The following is a 17,095-nucleotide window of genomic DNA, read 5'->3' as shown; positions in this document are numbered from 1 at the left end:
TTAAATTCCTACACAATCATATTACCTAATAAAGTGTTGCTATTCAAATTTTCCCAATTGTCTCTCTTATATAATACCATTTCTTTTAACAGCTTTTTGAGGTATAATTGACATGCAATAATCTGTGTTCACACACACACATACATACACACCATGAAGACTTCACGAAAATCAAAATGTCCATCACCTCAGAAAGTTTCTTAATGTCTCTTTGTAATTCTTCCTTCCCATCGTTCCTTGCACTTCCCAATCGCCATGCAACCATTGATCTGCTTTCTGTTTGCATTTTCTAGAATTTTATGTAAATGGAATCATACAGTGTATACTTTTTTCTAACTGGCTTCTAACCCAGCATGATTATTTTAATCTTCATCCATATTGTTGTATATATCAGTAATTCATTTCTGTTTATTGCTGAATAGCATTCCTTTATATGGATGTACCACCATTTATGTATTGACCATTGATGGACATTTGAGTTGTTTGAGTCTTTGTCTATTACAGATAAAGTTGCTATGAATATTTGTGTACAAGTCTTGTATGGATGTTTACTTCCATTTCTCCTGGGTAAATGCCTGCCTGTAGAATGGCTGCATCATTGGTAAGTGTATGTTTAAGTTTTTAAAAAATACCCATTTTCCATAGTGGTTTGATCATTTTACATCTCTACCAGCAGTGTATGAGAGCTGCATTTTCTTCACGTTGCGGCCAACATTTGCTATGCTCAGTATTTTTAATTTTAGATAGTTTAATAGGTGTGTAGTTGTATCTCACTGTAGCATCCCTAATGATTAATCATGTCAAACATCTTTTCATATGCTTATTTTCCATCTGTATATCTTTGAATCTTTTATCTATATTTTTCTGGAGTTTTGAGAGTTCTTTCTATATTCTGGAAATTAGTCCTTTATCCAATAGGTAAGTTGCTAGGTATTTTCTCCCATTCTGTGACTCATCTTTTCGTTCACTCAGGAGTGTCTTTTGCAGGGGAGAAATTCTTAATTTCGATGGTGTCTAATTTATCTATTTTTTTCTTTTCTGCATTATGCTTTTGGTGTTGTATCTAAGAAATCTTGCCGAACTCAAGGTCATAAAATGTTTCACCTGTTTTGTTCTAGACGTTTTATAGTTTTATGTTTTACATTTAGATCTTTGAACCAATTTGAGTTCACTTCTGTATATGGTTTAGATGGAAGTTCATTTTTTTTTCTTTTTGCACCTGGATATTCAGTTGTTCCAGCATCATTTGTTGAAAAGACTATCATTTCTCCACTGAAATGCCTTTGAACCTGAAAGTCAGTTCTCCACCTCTCTCTACTTCAGAACTTTGTATTCTGTTCCTTTGGTCTTTTTGTCTATCTTTACACTACTATCACAATGTCTTGAAGGTGTAGCTTCATAATCCTTGAAATCAGTTACTGTGAGTTCTTCAACTTTGTTCTTTCTCAAAGTTGTTTTCGTTATTCTAAATTTTATTTCCATATGAATTTTAGAATTAGCTTGTCAATGTCTATAGAAAAGCCTACTGGGGTTTTCATGTATAAATCGATTTGGGGAGAATTGATGTCTCAACAATATTGAATCTTCTGATCCATGAATACTTTATATCTCTCCATTTATTTAGGTCTTTCTTAATTTCCCCCAGCAACATTTTACAGTTTTCAGTGTGCAAGTCTTTTGTCAGATTTATTCTAAGTATTTTATATGTTGGATTCTTTTATAAGTAGCATTTTAAAACTTTGATCTCTGATTGTTTGTTGAGACAAATTCATCTTTTTGTATGTTGATCTTGTACCCTGCAAACTTGATAGACTCATTTATTAGTTCCAGTAGCATTTTCGTAGCTTCTATCAGGTTTTCGACATAATCATGTTATCTGCAAATAAAGATAGTTTTACTTCTTCCTTTCCATTCTGAATGTGTCTTTTCTTTTTGTTGCCCTATTGCACTGGCTAGAACCTTCAGTGCAATGTCAAATAGAAGCAATGAGAGCAGATATCCTTGCCTTGTTCCTGATCCTGGTGAGAAAGTACTTTGTCCTTCACCATTAAGTATGATGTTAGGTTTTTTGTAGAAGTCATTTATCAAGTTGAGGAAGTCTCCTTCCATTCCTAGTCTACTGAGGGCTGTTTTTTTTTCTTTTTTTCTTTTTTTTTTCTTTTTGCGGTATGCGGGCCTCTCACTGTCGTGGCCTCTCCCGTTGCGGAGCACAGGCTCCGGATGCGCAGGCCCAGCGGCCATGGCTCACGGGCCCAGCCGCTCCGTGGCATATGGGATCCTCCCAGATCAGGGCACGAACCCGTATCCCCTGCATCGGCAGGCGGACTCTCAACTACTGCGCCACCAGGGAGGCCCTGTTTTTTTTTCTTTAATCAGGAATGTATGTTAGATGTTTTCATTCTTTTCCTGCATCTATTGCAATGATTATATGATTTTTCCCTTCTTTTCTTAATTTGTTTATTTATTTTTGGTTGAATTGGGTCTTCATTGTTGTATGTATCCAGTATTCTTAATCTTTTATGTAGATCCATATTCCAATCTGGTGTCATTTTCCTTCTGCTTAAAAATACTTCTTTTAACATTTCTTATTGTGAAAGTCTACTAGCAATGAATTCTTTCAGCTTCTGTATGTCTGAGATAGTCTTTATTTTGCTTTTGTTTTGACAGATGTGGGTATAAAATTCTAGCTTGATAGAATTCAATTCACTACTTTAAAGATGTTATTCCACTGAGTTCTCGTTTACGATTTTTCAAGCAAGAATTCTGCTGTCATTGTTATCTTTGTTCCTCTGCATGTAGTGTATAATTTTTTCCTCTGGTTCCTTTTAAATTCTTCTCTTTATTGCTGGTTTTGAGCAATTCGATTATTTTCTGTGCCTTGGTGTAGTTTTGTCCATGTTTCTTATGCTGAAAGTTCATTGATCTTCTTGACTTTGTGGGTTTATAGTGTTTACCAAATTGGAAAAATTTTGGCTATTATTTCTTCAAATTTTTATATTTCTCCTCTGCTTCATGGACTCTAAGTACACATGTATTAGGCCACTTGAAGTTGTTGCACAAGTCACTGAGGCTCTATTCATTTTGTTGTTGTTTTGTTACTCCTTTTGTTTCATTTTGGATCGTTTCTGTTGCTATGCCTTAATGTTCACTGACCTTCTGCCGTGTCTAATTAGCCTTTAACCTCCTGCAATATCTTTTTCATTTAGACATTGTTTTTAATCTCTAGAAGCTCAATTTAGGTCTGTTTTACATTTTCCATGCCTGTACTTAACATTTTCAGGGTTTAGTCTGGGTTTTTTAACATATGAAATACAGTTATAATAACTTTTCTTCATGTATAATAACTTTTTAAAAGGTCTTTTCTGCCAATTCTAACATCTGTATAGATTATGGGTTATTGTTGATTGATTGCCTTTTCTCCTCAGTATGGGTCATATTTTCCTACTTCTTTGCATGCTTGGCAATTTTTCATATGATCCCAGATATTGTGAGTTTTAGTTTATTGTGTGCTATGTATATTTATATTCCTGTAAAATGCCTGGGCTTTGTTTTGGGTGAAATTAGGTTACTCAAAACAATTGTATTCTTTTAGGTCTAGCTTTTAAGGTTCGTTGGGTAGGAGTCCAAGTAGCCTTTAGTCTGGAGCTCATTATTTGCAACTACTGAGACAAGTCCTTTCTGAGTATCATGAGGTTTTCCAGTCTGACTTGTAGGAACAGGTACTATTCCTACAACCCTGTGTGATATCCAGTTGTTCTTCTTATTAATCCTTTCATGTGGTTCTTTTCCTGGCATCAAGTTATTCCTCACACAAATGTATTGACCCATACTTTGTTGAATTCTCAAGAGATCCCTCTGCATATCTCCAGAGTTCTTTGTCTGTGCACTTCTTTTCTCTCTGATACTCTGCTTTGTGAACTCTAGTTACCTTGGTTTTCCCAGACCCTTATCTCCATTTCGTCTGTCAGGGAGCCCACTAGTCTCTGTCTGGACTTCTCTTCCCTGTACCATGACGTGGATACTCTCTCAGAGAAGTAAGGGCAATTATAGGGATCACTTCATTTATTTCCCATCTCCTCGGGAATCACTGAAATGTATTGCCTGAGGTTCAGTTTCTTGAAAACTGTTGTTTCATTATGTTCCATCTGATTTTTTCCTTGTTTCAGGTGGGAGGTTAAGTTGGCCCTTGTACTTCATCTTGGCCAGAAGCCAATAACATTCTTTAAGTCTGTTTTGTTTTGATACAGGATCCAATTAAAGATTAGGCATTGCATGTCATGTCTGTGTTTCCGTTAATCTAGGATTTTTCCCTACTATTTTTTTTTTGGTCTTTTATGACATTGGCTTTTTTGAAGAGTCTAAGCCAGTTGTCTTGTAAATTGCCCCACAACCTGTATTTTTCTGTTTCCTCATTAGATTCGAAGTAAACATTTTGGGGAAGAATACTATATAGATGATGTGTTCTTCATACTTCATCACTTGAGGTGGCCCAGTGCTAAGTTTGATCACTTGGTTAAGGTGGTCTATTCCATATCTCTCCATTGTAAAGTTATTTTTCCCCTTGGTAATTGATAAATAATATGTGGGGTGATCCTTGGGATCAGTGAAGATCCTACTTTCAAACAACTCTTCACCCAACTGTGCATCAATGATAATCCTTGTCTGAATCGATTATTACATTGATAGTTGCAAAATAACACTTTCCTAATTCTATCCTTCCTTTTGCATTTATTAGCTGACATTATTCTATAAAGAAGAGCTCCCCCACTTTTCATTTGGAGTATCATTATGAACTCATGTGCTTTTTTTCAATTAACTACGTTATACCTTATTATAATGATAATGTTATTCTATGGAATGTTCCTTTTGTCCAGATTTGGTCAATGCGATCTCTGTTATTGTTTAGCCACATGATGCTTTTTTATTACTAGAATAATTTCTAATATATTACTCCTCACAAATAGGAACTGAGAAAGTGACTCCAGAATGTGCGGTCTTCTTCATACTCTTCTTAGAAGTCTGCCTTCTTCCTGTGTACTCTCAACCCAAAGTGAGGCTTTCGGGTTGGAAGGAGATACTTCTGAATTAAACTACAGTTCAGTGTCACCCAATTCTAATCGCTATTCCCTTTTTTCTAGGCATATCATACCTACTGCCATCCTAATCCTTCTGTTGGGCACCTCTCTCTTCCTCTATATTTATTTCCTCCTGGGGACAGGAGATCGGAGCCCTAGGGTCATAGCACTTAACACCGCTGATCTTGTTTTTCCTCACCTGTAAAAGGAGATTAAAAATGCTTTTTCTGCCCACTTCTGGTGGAGAAGGGAGTAATATAATTAGTAAAAAAAATGTTTGGGGGAGTTCCCAGGTCGTCTAGGGGTTAGGACCCGGCACTTTCCTCCTCTATATTTATTGTCAAGGGCAGCAATTGGCCAACCGGCCCCTATCCAGTTCTATAGTCCATATGCCCCAAGAACTCCTTTTTGCACTGGTCTGTGGTGGCCTTGGCCTACCTCTTCTACCTACTCAGGTAACTCTTTTACCACGAATTTAATTACCTGTGTTTCCATTTATAGGACCTTACCCAGCCGTAGGGCCTGCTGCCTCTGCCAATTTAAAAATACTATTGAGGTTGTCTGTGAGACAGTCAAGCTGCGTTGTGACAGTGAACGCCTGAGGGACGTCACACGTTGTGGTGAGTCTCAATTGCGGGATAATACATTTTTAATTTTTAATTTAATTTTTTATTTTTAATCAAGGATGATACATTTTAAAACTAATGATGTAATTACATTATTTTAATACATTCATTCAGAGTTCCAGCTCCCTAAATTTCTAAGAATTACCCCCTTGCTAAAAATCAGATTCTTGGTTACATTATTAAGCTAAGAAGAGCTCAGTTACATTATTAGCTTCATAATGTAACTGATCTGCATATGTAAAGGAACCAGAGAAAGGAATGGAAGGGGGAAGGGAATTCACATTAATGGCCACATATCCTACGCTTCCCTCTCTGCAAATGACAACTTATTCACATAGTACATCACAGTTTGTAAACTGATTTTATATACATTAGGTCTCAAGTACCCTTTGTCTTATAAGACAGGTGTAAATATATTTTTGTTTATTTGGTTTGTTTCTGCAATTTTATAAAGAGTGCAAGTGATGCTGTTTTATGTCCTATCTGGAGCCTGAGAGTTTCTGGTTCCATAACCAGAAGCTGCTACCAAGCCCTTCTAATGCATGGGAGAGCTAGTTATTTCTTTGACTGTCCAGCTCTGAACTTGCTCTGAATCGCAAGTTTTTCTATCCACAAAACACTCAGGGGCTTTCAACGATTTTTCTATATATTAGATTTATGGGCACTAACTTGATGACTTCCAAAATGTGCTTTCATGCCCAGGTAGCTTGAATACAGGTCTCTTTCAGTGATCTAGAGCACATCATAAATAATAACACTTTGCCACTTATATAAAGACAATATTGCTGATTTTTCAACACAGTTTTTTTTTTTTGTCCTTTGGCCACCAAGCTGGTGGGATCTTAGTTCCCCCAGGAGGGATTGAACCCGGCCACAGCAGGGAAAGTGCCGGGTCCTAACCACTAGACCACCTGGGAACTCCCCCAAACATTTTTTTTACTAATTATATTACTCCCTTCTCCCCCAGAAGTGGGCAGAAAAAGCATTTTTAATCTCCTTTTACAGGTGAGGAAAAACAAGATCAGAGGTGTTAAGTGCTATGACCCTAGGGCCCCGATCTCCTGTCCCCAGTTTGGGGCTCTCTGCTAGCCTCTGCTCCTCCTTTCTCATGACCCTTCCCTCCTCCTTTGACCCTCACCAAAAATACTTTTAATCCTTTTGGGAGACAAGCCCAGCTACACACTGGTACACATTACCTTCACACAGTCAGAAGATTTGGATGGTTCCCCAAGTAGAGCTGGAAATATTAGAAGTAAAATGAATTGAAAGCAAAGTAGCCATCTGACAGAAGTTGCTTTTTCCCGGCTACATTTTAGGGCCTCAAGTATTATTCCATTGATTTGTTGAACATTCCACATGGGCATACAATCTGGCAAATCTCTTAACTTATACCCGAGCTCCCTGCCCAAATTTTAGCAAAGAGCCAGGGCGGACATAGTGTTTTTTTCTGTATAGAGGCTTCTGTTACGGGGACTGGGATATATAGAAGCAGGGACTAAGCAAAGGACTCAGTGGGTAGTTGGAGAAGGACATGTCCAGATGACGACCTGTTAGCGGCGGTGGTTGTCGTGGAGATCTGTGATAGCAGCAAGAACACAAGCACACTGAAGAGGTGGAGAGAGGAAGCCTCACACTCCTGTGCCTTTGAGGCAGGACAGGATGGGGTATATGAATGTGAGGAGTCACAGTAGATCTGCAGAGAGTCCAGCTGATGAGGGGAATATTTGTCTTCCAGCCTTGGCTTTTCTTGAGTACTGGCCCCTGGGAACCAGTGGAGTAATCCTGAATATAGTTCCTATATTTCACGCTACAGAATTTTCTGAGTAGATAGCCCCTTTTTCAAGAGAGACCTTTTTCACATTTTGTTGTTGCCAGTCATAGGCTTAAGTGTGGGTTTCTTTTTCTCCTAAGTGGCACTCAAACTTTGACTGATTCCTAATTTCTTTGGCTGTGGACTGACAAAAGGCTGTCCCATCAGTCTTCAGTGATCAAAAACAGTCCCTTCTCTTTTGACAGATGAAGAAACATCTATAGAGAATGCAGGAGGATCGTTGATGAAGGTGTTACAAGCCCAGAAGAAGAACAACAGCACCGAGCTGACTGTTGAGTCAGACAGGATGTCCTCACCTAACAGTGCTGTCAGCTTGTCAGGCTTCATGAATGAGCAGCTGGACTTTAATAATAAAAGTGATATTATCAGTACACTAAATTACATACTGCCTTATATCTCAGAGGGAAATCTAGGAGATGTGGAATCAACATTATTGCCATTCATTCAACTTCTTTTTTAAATACACAAGATGGACATATGCCGCTGGGCCTTTTGAAAAACAATACAAGGAGCCCTTCTGTTAAACCTGTACCCAACAATTCAACTAATAAAAACAAATTGAGGGAACTCCATTTTGTGGAAAATTTGTTAGATGCAGAAACTCAAGAAAAAATTGATGAGGTTAAAAAGGAAGGAAAACCTGCCACGTGTACGCGTTCCAACCTTTTAAGTGCCATGTTGACACGCTACATCTTTCAAAAGAAATTAGAAACTGCCCAACCACAGAAAGACAGCATAGCAAAGATTGAGAGTACAGAGGAAAAGCTGCTGAGAGTGAACAAGGTCCTCAAGGGGCATACCGAAAATGCACCTCAAAGCAGTGGGAGATGAGAGCGTCAGGAGGAAACAGAATGCCCAGCCATCTGTGGCGAACACTGCCAAAGAATGAAAGCTCAGGAGGCCATCCCCAAGAAAGCTGAAACAGCTCCTCATGGTGCAGAGGCCCAGGAAGCTGGTGGGAAAGACCTCCAATGCAGAGTCTTCATTCATAAAGGAACACAAGGCCTCAGGCTCCTCTTCCCTCAAACCGTACTTCAAGGGCAGGCCTTGTGCCTCCATCCCGCCAAAATCCCCATCTGAGGTTAAAAGCAAATCAAAAGACTTATCCAACGCTATTCATGTTTTCGAAGATGCAAAGGCAAGAGTTAGAAATATTAAGGACTTCGAATTAATCTCACATTTTGGAAAAAAAAATACATCTTCCATAAACTTAGGTCTCATCGGGTCCACAGAAAACCCAAAGTTAAAAAGCATCGAGGGGCTTCCCTGGTGGCACCGTGGTTGGGAGTCCGCCTGCCGATGCAGGAGACACGGGTTCGTGTCCTGGTCCGGGAAGATCCCACATGCCGTGGAGCGGCTGGGCCCGTGAGCCATGGCCGCTGGGCCCGTGAGCCATGGCCGCTGAGCCTGTGCCTCCGGAGCCTGTGCTCCGCAACGGGAGAGGCCACAATGGTGAGAGGCCTGTGTACCGCAAAAAGAAACAAAAAGAAAAAAGAAAAAAGGGAGTCGAAAGTTCAGAAAGAAAAGTTCACTTGATAGAGTGATGCTTGCAAGCCCTCCGTTCTCTGTCGTGAGGAGTCTCATAAATTCCCCTCCACGAGAGGCTGTTTCAGCTTCAGGAGAAGTGACTTCTCAGGAAAATCCTTTTTCAGAATTATTTTCTCTTTCAGACCCTTCTGCAGAAAACACTACTTCAGAAAACAATACTGCACAAAATGTTTCTGAAGCAATTATTTCTACAGGAAACGCTACTCTGCCAGGAGGAACCGGCCCTGGAAACACTAGCCATAGGAACGTCTCCACTGCACATTCTACTGTCGCTGCAGACAACAGTATGCCAGCTGTTCAACACAGCAACAAAACACAATGGGAGCACCACAACATGGTCACTGAATTATCCTCTAAGCCCACAGGCTTCACTTTCCCAGGGCTCGCATCCCCGGGTGATCAAGTTGAAACTCAGCTAAACCAGCAGCTCTGGTCCCTCATCCCCAACAATGACGTGCAAAGGCTCATTTCTCATGTTATCCAGACTTTGAAAATAGACTGCTCGGACACCCACGTGCAGCTGGCCTGTGCCAACCTCATCTCTAGAACAGGCCTCCTGATGAAGCTTCTCAGCAAGCAGCAAGAAGTAAATGTGTCCAAAGCGGAATGGGATATGGACCAGTGGAAAGCTGACAACTCTATCAGTGAGAGCACAGAAGCCCAGAGTGAGCAGAAAGAGCAGGAGTCAAGTGAGGTGAGGATAACCCCTGACACGTGGGACTTGGACTTTTACTCAGTTTAGGACATGCCATTAACGTGCCCAAGCGGGAATACCACGGGCTCCTAGTCAGTATCTTATCTTCAGCCATGAAACAGGCTAAGACAGTGATCTCCAACTTTGCTCATTGAGAGAGTGTGTCACTATTCCTAGGGTAGGCGCGAAAAGGACATAACACAAGATAAATAAACTGTAGATAAATTGTAGAAGAAAATGCTAATGATAAGACTAATAACATTAAATTTGGCTTGTTCTTATAGAAGCTACTCGCCTGGAAGGATTGGGTTTCATAGTAGTTTAAGAATAGTTAGCTATCGTTTAGAATAGGATGAAGAATCGTAAGTTTTCATCCCTTCTATCTCCTGTTTTTAAAAATTGTGATATATTTCTTTAGCTCACAAAAGAAGTTCCAGTTTATGACTATAACAACAAACTCATCTTGGCAGTATCTGTACCTGTAGTAGTGACGATTTGTGTTAGAATTCTCTGTCTCATTGAGGTAAGGACAATAATTAATTCAGATTCAGAACCCAGAAACTGAGAATCAAATCCACCTTTCCACCTGCTACTACTTGATTCTTCCCTTTAGCCATGAGGACTGACATACACTTTGTTCTTTTAATGAAAAGTATATTCCCAGGATGTTTTTTTGTGTGTGGTTTTTTTTTTTTGGCTGCGTTGGGTCTTCATTGCGGTGCATGGGCTTCTTACTGAGGTGGCGTCTCTTGTTGTGGAGTACGGGCTGTAGCTGCACGGGCTCAGGAGTTGTGGCACACTGACTTAGTTGCTCCGCAGCATGTGGGACCTCCCCAGGCCAGGGATCGAACCTGTGTGCCCTGTGCTGGCAGGCGGATCCTTAACCATTGCACCACCAGGGAAGTCCCCACAGGATTTTTAAAAGGAACTTCACTCCCAGGAGATCCCTATGGAATTGGATCCATGATAACAAACTATTGGACTATTTTGACAAGTGAAGTTTATAAGAAGGCCAGAGTTGACATGATAGTAAATTTTCTTCAACTCAAGAAAGTATGCTGATTTGAGGTCCTCACCAGTCACTCTCATTCTACCGTTGATTTCTTTCCTTCTTGGCTGAAGTGATGAGAGATATAGGATCTCCATACTCAAGGAGCTATCAGTCACCCTGGGAGGGCTAAAAGGACATGCCTAAAAGACAAAAGTGTGATCTCGTCAATTCCTCAGGTTTACTTAGCAGCTTTCTTCTCCGGTGTATTAGGAATTGTGTAGATAGGTTCCATTAAAACATTGCAAGTAAAATCTTGCAGCAGGCTACCCTCAAATAGTTATAGTAGCCTATTCCTGGAGCTAGCCTGTTTACCTTTTGTTCAGTTACCTAGTGGTTTATTACTTTTCCCAGCAGGCAGTTGCTAACATTAAAAGAGTGATTTTAATAGGCTGACAGTCTTGATTCTACCCTACCACTCCACATTACTTTAGTTATCTTTTCTCCTGTAATGGCAGCCCTCCATTCCAGCCAAAGCAGCTCCTCACTATACGCTAGTTACACCATACCCATTCCTACTTTTGTCTGTGCCTTTGTCCATCGAAAATTCCTTTATTTTGCTTTGCCTGTGGAACTCCTATGAATCTCTGAAAAGCCAACTCAAGTTCAGATATATTTCTCTGTAAAGCCTTCCCTGAATACTCCAGCCCTCCTGATCCTAGTCCTGTGAGGTTTGTCACCATTTCTGAGGGGCCATAGCAAAGCAGTCCCCTCCCCTCAGAACTCACAAAAGTGGTAAGCAGTTTTTTGAAAGGCAGCCCCCCAGGAGAGAACCACCAAGGTTAGCACATCATGGAGCTGAGCAGAGATGTGTAAGGACCAATGGCTTCCTGGCCTATCACACTTGAATCAAACCTGACATGATGTACTATCTTCTAAAGAGAAATGTGTCTATCTGCAGGAGGGTTGGTCACTAGTGAAAGCATAGAAAAGGTGAGGAGAGACCAACATGGGCAGTGCCCATCCTCACATTGCCCAAGAGTAGAGATGGCACCTTAGGCAGCATAACTGCAGAGTCAGGCCCACTAGCCAGGCTGCCTGTTGAGGAGATGGATGGATCCAGTTACCTCAGGCCTTCCCATTAAATTCTGGACTCAGCTGATTCCTTTTCTAATTCTGTTGTCACCAAGTAGCCTTCGATTCTGTGATTGTGCTTCAGTGTGCCACGGAGGCCTGTCCCCACAGAAGGTAATTCTCTGATTGTGTAGACACAGATGCCCTGTGTGTAGAACAGATGTATTTCTCATTGTCAAGTACTAATTTGGCATTCTGATGTTTGATCAATCCTGTGATATTGCTCAAGTGAGACTGCCACAACAGGAAGACGTGAGTTCTCGCTTGGTGAGGAAGAGTATGATTTCTGAGCCTAGGAGGCTGGGGACTAGCTTGCTAGTCATTGGCCATTGCCCAGACTGTACCCTCTACATCTCAGGTGGCATATGGCCTTTGGCATTTTTAGAATTTCTGTAAAGTCCCCTTTTTCTTGTTTTCAACTTCTTGCATTTGTTTTGTTTTGTTTTGTTTTGTTTGGGCCTGTGTGATCTTAGTTCCCCAAGTAGGGATTGGACCTGTACCCTCGGCAGTGAAAGCGAGGAGTCCTAACCGTTATTTCCTCTCCCCACATATACGATAAGCTTTTGGAGGACAGGGGCCACGCAGTGTCCTTCCTATGGTAGACAATAATGGTGTTCAACGGAAGAGAGATGAGGCGTTATGTCAATTCCACAGTGAGGAATAATTCAACCGAATATTTATTTGAAGTAGGATAGAGTCCAGCAATAGGCCCCTGTGTTCTTAAGACTTTTGAAATGTCATGTTTTAATATTGCAGTCAGCGGAAGAAAATGAATAAATGGTGATAGAATAGCTGCCTAAGTATTTGGGGGGTAAATAGCAGATCCCCATGTTTCATCTTAAATAAACATATATCCTTAAATGTGAAAAAAGACCACATAAAGGTATTAGAAGAAAATAAAAGCAATATTTCTATAATCTTCTGGTGGGAAAGAGCCTTCAGAGCCTGATGCCACAAGCAGAGCCTTTGATATATTCCACCATCTTGTCTGTGACACCAGCTTAGCACTGATTCATGCCAAGCATAAGATGAAGAGTTTTCCATATATTGTCTGATTTAAAGCCCACAGTCCTGTGAGGATGATATTACTATCCCTCCCTCATAGATGAAGGAGATCAGTGTAAGGCCCCAGCGGCCAAACCCAAAGCAGAAGGCAGTTTCACCCGACTGCAAAGCTGGTGCTCCCTACTGCACTCTTTTGTCTTGTCTCCTTAGAGACAAAAACACTGGAAATATTCGAAACACTGAAATTCAATGAAAGCCAGTATTTCTTTACCATAAAGAGTTTTTGTTTGTTTGTTTCGAAGTGGTGGGGTTTGGCCATGCTGTGCAGCTTGCAGGATCTTAGTCCCTTGACAAGGGATTGAACCTCGGGCCACAGCAGTGAAAGAGCCACGCCCTAACCAGTGGACCACCAGGGAACTCCCAAGAGTTTTATAAGTCAACAAGAAGCAGACAAACAGTCCAGGGGAAAAGGGGGCAAGGGCTGTGAAGAGTAGGAGGTGTGTTGACAGTCTGCCACCATATCTGCCTGTCGTCTCCTCATGGCTCATGTGGGGTGGGTTTTGTTAGCCAGGCCTTTGTCACCTCGTGACGTAAAAACCATCTCTAATATTTTCTTCAAGTACTTTTATAATCTGTCCAGAATTTGTTGTATTTGTTTGTTCGTGTGGTTGAGGTAGGGGATCTAACTTTTTCCCCCTACATGAAGATCTGATTCTTTTCAAATCTTTCACTGAATGGTTTATTCTTTCTTCCCTGGTCTAATATGCTATCTTCATCTGGATGCTGTTCTGTGATCCAGTTATCTTGTCCTGTACCAGTACTGATATCACACTGCTTAATTCCAGTTGCTCTATAACATATTTTATATCTGGTAGGGCAAGGTCCTACTCTTTGACCTTCTTTTGCATACATCTCATAACGATTCTTACATATATTCTCTACCAAATGTCAGCTGGCCAGGTTTTATTTAAAAATTATTTTGGTTATAAAATGGATTGCATTGAATTTTTAGTTTCATTTGAAGAGAACTGACCTCTTTACAACATTCTAGGAGGATGGTATCTCATGCCATGTAAGTACTTCTTAACGTCCTTCAAAAAAGTTTTAATATTTTCATCACATAGGTCTTACAAATTTGTGGCTAAATTTATTCCTAGGTGCTTTACGCATTTTTATTGATATAGTAAACGGGAGGTTCCTTCTGTTTTTTAGTTAGTTAGTTGTGTTCTATGGGAAAGCTATTGAGGCTAATATGTTGATCTCTTGATTTTGTATGGAGCCATCTTACTCATGTTACTTCCAATAAAATTTCAGTTGATTCTTTTGGTCTTTTTGGGTCCCTTGTTTCATATGCAGATATGTTTGTCTCTTCTTTCCAATACTTCGTTTTTCTTATCGTACTGATTAAGACCTCCTCCACAATGCTCAATAGTAGCAGTAATGATTGGGCATCCTACTCTTGTTCTTGACTTTAGAACAATGCTTAGGTTTCTGCCAGATACTTTTATTTTCTTTTCCTACTTCTGAGAGTTTTTATTAGGAATTATCTGTTGAACGTTATCTAAAACAGCCAATAAAATATATCGCCAGCTGCATGCAACACCCTAAGTTAGGTACTGTGGAAGAGTCAAAGGATTCTTAAACAGGGTAGAATTCCTTTCCTTGAAAGAGTTATCATCTTACTGGATAGATAAGATTTAAAGTCAAAAGGAATGAATAAGGATTTGGAAATAGTTGTAATGGATAATCATGATCCTGTTTTCTTTCAAAACAGATTTCTTCTCCTAGAATTGCAAAAGAGGAAGATAGAAAAAGAAGCAGAAGGTAAATATTGGTCTTTGAAAGCAGAATTTTACAACTAGAGGAGAACTTAGAACTCATCTATTTCAGTTTCCTCAGCAAAGGCAGGAAGAAGGCTTGATTACCCTAATGGTTTACCCTAGTTTATTTCTCAGCAGAATTAGCTCCGCAGCCCAAGCTGAGTTAGAACAGGACTGGCACACATTCATCTGCTCTCACTAGTCCTTTAAGGAAAGAGGGTGGACGGGGGAGAGGTTTTGGTTGTACCTGTCCCTGCTGGGCGGATGCCTGGCTCCCAGGCATCAGGCCAGGCCAGAGGCCTTCTAGGAGGCTCTGGGGTAGGGAGGGCCACATGGTTGGGGATTTAGGGGCTGGCCTCACTCAAAGCTGACAAAAGGTAGAACATATGAGTCCCTTCTGGAAAGTGGCAAGAAAACTTCCCTTCTCATCCTACTGTTTTTCAGGCCCCTACTCTCTATTCCCTTTATCCAAACCTCATAGAATTTTAACCGGGAGAAACTTTAGACAGTAGTTTGTCTCTTCCTTTTGTAATAAGGAACTGGAGAAAGAGAAAGGGAAACTATCTTGCCCCATGGTCATACTGCTAGTGATTACCAAGAAGAAGATGGTCCCTTTCCACTGAGGACTTCTCCACTGATCACACACTGTGCTTGGGCTGTGAGCTACGTTTTAGGTCACAGTTGAGTAGACACATACTATATGGACATAAGTAGTTTCTGAAACAAACTTATTGTGCACTGTGATTTTTTTCTCTTCTATTTGTATTCAAAAAGAGTATTTTGTGCTTCCCTGCTGGTCGTGGCCTTTAAACGGATTCCACAATTCACTGACACCTGAGTGACAGCCTGCAGAGTGAAAGTCAGAGAGCTATAGATGACTTTGCTCGTTGGGTTCAGGTGTTTACTTGGTGTGATTCAACGTATAGGATAGAGCAGCCAGGAAAATAAAATCACCTTCTCCCCACACCCACACCCGCAGCAAATGCTGCATGTGCGACTAAGTCCGAAGCGGACCGGTGTGAAGCGCGTCTAAGGGAGTAATGAGTTTCTGCCCAGTGCCGTTGTGCAGTGTTTTCACTGCACGAGGGCAGTTGGCCAAGGGCAAAGAAAGGTGAACGGGGCTGAAAATCCTGCCTATGCTCCATGCTAAGCCACATACAAATGTCTCTCCAGAGACACTTGGGGTCCATTTTGGACAGACACAGAGAACTTCTGGAAGGCCAGCATGCATGCAATGATTTTCATGATCCCGGGTCTGCGGTCATTTTGCTCATTGTGATTATGGACTGAGGTCCCCATTTAGTCCTAATGAAAGCAGAGATAACACATTGTGAGAGAGATGAAAAGTGACATGCAACACTAACAGTGTGTGTTTTCCTCCAAGGGGCTTTTTTGGATTTCTGCTGCGTAAGAGAAGCTCAGGGGAAAGTGAGAGTCAGCTAGATGTGAGGAGGATAAAGTACTGTGGCCAGAGAAAGCAGGGGAGATGCAGAATTAATATTTCCCTTTCTGTGTTCTAGGAGGGCTTTTTCGGGAGAAGGCGGCCACTTTGGCTTAGGGGTATGTATAGGCCTCTCAGCGCCACACGCAAGGAACACATGGCCCAAAAGCTACACGACAGGGAGTCTTCCGCTGAGGATGTGATATTTCTGCATCCCAGCAGGAGGCCCCAACTCGTCATCCGGAGCTCACTGAGGAGGCTGAATCTTTACCTCATCAAGAGGCCCCTGCTCAGCATCCACAGACCCCTGAGGACGTTGAATCTTTTTCACCCCAGGCAGAGGCCCAGGCTCAGCATGCAGAGCCCACTGTGGAGGTAGAACCACCTCCACTTCCGCAGGAGGCTCCATCTCAGCCTTCAGAGGCCCCTGAGGAACTAGAAACTTCAAGTCCTCAGGAGGCCCTCGCCCGGCCTTTGGAGGCACTTAAGGAGGTTGTAGTTTGACCATGTGTTCATCATGGGGTAAATGAAGCTCAGCAGTCACACTTGTACAAGGTCACTGTTAAATCTCTGGCTCTGGCACTTCCCATAAATCCACAGGTCACTAAAGAGGTTGAACCTTCTCCAGTCCAGGAGGTGACCCCATCTCAGCCTCCAGAGCACCCTGAGGTGATTGATCCTTCTCTACTCCCATCAAGAGGCCCCAAGTGAGGCTCCAGCTTTCCCTACTGAGTATGTACTTCAAATTCCAGTGACTGATGAGGTAGCATCTCTACCTGGCGTTCAGCGTCACGCTCCTTCAAACTTGCCCAGTGTTCCACTGCAACCTCTGGATTTGGAATTTACCATGAATCCAGAGGCCACTACGGAAGCTGAGTTTCCTACAGTTCAGCAGGAGGACCTGGCTCCCCCTCTTGAGCATCCTGAGGAGGC

At 41.4% G+C, this 17,095-nt stretch overlaps 1 pseudogene; it reads left to right on the top strand.

Annotated features, from left to right (window-relative positions):
• The window catches only part of LOC132479140 (leucine-rich repeat-containing protein 37A3-like), a 51,536-nt pseudogene extending 34,870 nt beyond the window's left edge, over positions 1-16,666 (top strand).
• Positions 16,667-17,095: the final 429 nt, after the last annotated feature.

The sequence above is a fragment of the Mesoplodon densirostris genome, chromosome 18, assembly GCF_025265405.1.
Source record: "Mesoplodon densirostris isolate mMesDen1 chromosome 18, mMesDen1 primary haplotype, whole genome shotgun sequence".
Classification (NCBI taxonomy): Eukaryota; Metazoa; Chordata; class Mammalia; order Artiodactyla; family Ziphiidae; genus Mesoplodon; species Mesoplodon densirostris.
The sequence above is the reverse complement of the archived record's forward strand: the minus strand, read 5'-3'. Positions and strand labels throughout refer to the sequence as shown.